This window comes from Mus caroli, unplaced genomic scaffold, assembly GCF_978045245.1.
Source record: "Mus caroli unplaced genomic scaffold, Mus_caroli_1 scaffold_17, whole genome shotgun sequence".
Lineage (NCBI taxonomy): Eukaryota > Metazoa > Chordata > Mammalia > Rodentia > Muridae > Mus > Mus caroli.
The window spans coordinates 68,759,958-68,763,774 of record NW_028227272.1 but is presented as its reverse complement, the minus strand read 5'-3'; the positions used below and the strand labels follow the sequence as shown (position 1 = coordinate 68,763,774).

The 3,817-nt window shown below is 38.8% G+C and overlaps 1 non-coding gene across 1 annotated transcript; it reads right to left on the bottom strand.

The window, feature by feature from the left end:
• Positions 1–210: 210 nt before the first annotated feature.
• LOC115029599 (small nucleolar RNA SNORA71) lies at positions 211–341 on the bottom strand. The gene has a single exon (XR_003835168.1). It is a non-coding gene; the product is annotated as a small nucleolar RNA SNORA71 (small nucleolar RNA).
• Between the last annotated feature and the right edge of the window lie 3,476 nt (positions 342–3,817).

Below are 3,817 nucleotides of genomic sequence, written 5' to 3'. Positions count from 1 at the left end.
ACGGTGTGATATTTCCAAGAAATTATTTTAGCGTGAAATTGATTGGACTAGAGTAGTTGTACAAATATTATTGTAATCACTCCCAAGTTTTTGCAATCTATGCGATTTTGACCAAAAAAAAAAAAAAAAAAAAAAAAGCTGCCAAAGAACTTACCAAACACCCAATTTCCTGTGTCCAACCCCATTTTGCTTGCAGTATTTTTTTTTCAATGTGGGAAAGCACCAGGGTTTAGCAAGTACAAATGGGGATCCTCCTAACACAGGGAAAAGCTTTCCAAATCCTCTCACTGAAGTATCAATGACCCGGGCACAGCAGCCCACAATCTTTTTGGTATACAGGGGCTTGCTTGCAGTATTAAGAGATGAATTATTTCATATTTTCTTCCCTTTGGGTTTAGATCTCCCACCTTGTCCTTCAAGATCACTCCATACACAAGCCAAACAAATCAAATACACCAAATATGGGAAGGAAAACCAGTAATTTTCATTGTTGTTTATTGAAAAGTGTTCCTATTCGGAGGTCCACAGTTCTCTTTCACACTAGAATGGAAGGGATGAATAGCTGCTATGGCTTGTATTGAGAAAATTCTCTTAAATGAAGGTCATTATATTGAGCTGTACAAGCCAAAAGCAGACAAAAATGTATTCCTTGGTGTCTTTTATATGTTGCATCTTTATTTTTTAAAGGTGAAAATCTGTCTGTATTTTATTTTATATAATTTTAGATGTTTTGTAGTTAGATATTTCTTTATTTACATTTCAAATGTTTTCCCCTTTCCTGGTTTCCCCTCCCAAAACCTCCATCCCTTTCCCCTCCCGCTGTTCAGAAACCCACCCAGTCCCACTTCCTGGCCCTGGTATTCCTCTATACTGGGGCATAGACCCTTCACAGGACCTAGGGCCTCTCCTCCCATTGATGACTGACTAGGCCATCTTCTGCTACATATGTAGCATCTTTAAAAGCAGACATTTTTAGAATTGAGAGCTTGGTAGTAGTCACCAGTGGCTAATAAGAGTGATGTGCAAAAATGCATAAGGAGGGGTTCATCAATTGAAGTAGGGTGAAGAGATGCTATGATAGGGTGTATCACACAGGAGGGTGACTACAGATGATAGAAATACAGAGTGCACATTCCAAGCCATCAAAAGTATTTCTCAAGCTTTTAATAAGTAGTGGCAAATGTTTGAAACCATAGCTATATTCAAATGAAATATAGTAAATATGCATGGTATCCATTAATATGTAAAACATATCTATGTGTTTATGTATCAGAGAAATGCAAATTAAAGTTTTGGGAGTATTGCCTCTGTAGGTATATACTGATCATTGTGTGAACAGTGAGGCAGAGCAAGATTGCTTTATAGGGAAATTTTGAAGCAGATAGCAGATATGAGAGAAAGTAACAGGAACAAAAATAAATAGTAGCTAGTGTGAAAGTTATGTCATTTTAAAAAGTGTATTTATTTATTTGTTTACATCCTAAACATTGCTCTTCCTCTTGGTCCCTCCTTTCTGAGCTCTTTCTCCCATCCATTCTCCTCATCTCCTCTGAGAAAGTAGTATCCCCCCAACCCCGTGTTTCCTTCCACCTTGCCACAAACAAGTCTCTGCCAGATTAGACACATCTTCTCCCACTGAGTCCTGACTGGACAGCCATGAATACTGAGCTGCCTGTGTGATGAGTAGGGAGGGGCGCTTGTCTTGTTCCAGCCAGTTTATTTTCTTGGGTTAATGGCTCAGATTCTGAGAGCTCCCAGGAATCCAGGTTTGTTGACTGCCGTTCTTCCTGTGGAGCCCTCATCTATGTCTGGGCCTTCAATCCATCCCCCAACTCTTCCTTAAGTGTCCCTGACCTCCACCTAATATTTTCCCGTGGGTATATGCTTATGTTTCTGCCCAATGCTAGGTAAAGCCACTCAGGAGACACTTATGACAGTCTCCTGTCTGCAAGCATAACAGAATACCATTAATAATGTCAGAGATCGGTGTTTGTTCATAGGATGGGGTTTGACTTGGGACAGTTATTGGTTGGGCTTTCCTTCAGTCCCTGCATTTTTTTTTTTTTAGACAAGACAAATCTTGGATTGAAAGTTCAATAGGTGGGTTGGTGTCCTTATCCTTCCACTGTTGTCCCTGCCTGTCTACAGGAGCTAGCCTCTATAAGTTCCATGATCCTGCATCTCGAGTAAGGTCACCAGCATTGACTCCTTCGAGCCTTCTATATCCCAAGTCTCTGGGAATTCCTAGAGATATCCCTACACACCCAGACAGCTGCAGATTTCCATTCATTACTATGGCCCATTGGGCCTCTATCTTGTCTCCCACCAAACCCTGTTGCTGCCTCCTAATTTCCCTCTTCACCCCCTTTTATCCAATTCCCTCCCTCCCTCTTCCACCTATAACTATTTGGTTTCCCTTTCTATGTTTGATTCAAAGATCCTTTCTTGGGTCTTCCTTCTTATTGAAGTTCTTTGGGTCTGTGGGGTGTATCATGGGTATTCTGTATTTTATGGATAATAGCAACTTGTCTGTGAGTACACACCCTGAGTATCCTTTAGGGTCTGGGTTACCTCACTCAGGGTGATATTTCCTACTTCTATCCATTTAACTGCAAAATTCATGATGTCCTTGTTTTTAATAGGTGAGTAGTGTTCCATTGTGTAAATGAACCATATTTTCTTTATCAATTCTTCAGTTCAGGTAGCACCGTTTGCTTATGATGCCTTCTTTTTCCATTGTATAGTTTCAGCTTCTTTGTCAAAAATCAAGTGTCCTCATTATTTAAATAGTGTTATCTGTTTCTCTGGAGTCCAACTTCTTGAGTTCTTTGTATATATTGGATATTAGCCCTCTATCAGATGTAGTGTTGGTAAGGGTCTTTTCCCAATCTGTTGGTTGCTGTTTTGTCCTATTAACAGTGTCCTTTGCCTTACAGAAGCTTTGCAATTATGAGGTCCCATCTGTCAATTCTTGATCTTAGAAAATAAGCTATTGGTGTTTTGTTCAGCAAATTTTCCCCTCTACATATGTGCTCAAGGCTCTTTCTTTTCTATTAATTTCAGTGTACCTGGTTTTAAGTGGATGTCCTTGATCCATATGAAATTGAGAATACTCTTTCAAGGTCAGTAAAACAATTTTGGTGGGGATTTTGGTGGGGATTGCATGAAATTTGTAGATTGCTTATGGTAAAAGGGGAATTTTCATTATATTAATCCTACCCATCCATGAGCACGGGACATCTTTCCATCTTCTAATATCTTCTTCAGTTTCTTTCATCAGGGAGTTGAATTTCTTGTCATAACAATCTTTCATTTGTTCTACCTTGATATTTTATATTATTTATGGCTATTCTGAAGGGTATTGTTTCCCTGATTTATTTCTCTGCCAATTTGCCATTTGTATAAAGGAAGGCTATTAATTTCTTTGAGTTAATTTTGAATCCAGCCACTTTCCTGAAGTTGTTTATAAACTGTAGTAGTTCTTCTCCGTACAATTTTTGGGATTGCTTATATAGCATCATTTTGTCCATGAATAGTGATTCAGTGACCTCTTCCTTTCTAGTTTGTATTCCTTTCATCTCCTTCTGTTTTATTATTGCTCTAGCTAGAAATTCAAGAATTATATTGCATAAATATGGGGAGAGTAGGGAGCTTTGTATTGTCCCTGACTTTAATGGAATTGCTTTAACACTCTTTCCATTTAATTTGATGTTAGCTATTGGCTTTTTGTTTATTACTTTCATTATGTTTAGGTATGTGCCTTGAATCTCTGATCTCTCCAAGACTTAACACGCAGGGGTGTTGGAGTTCTTCAAGG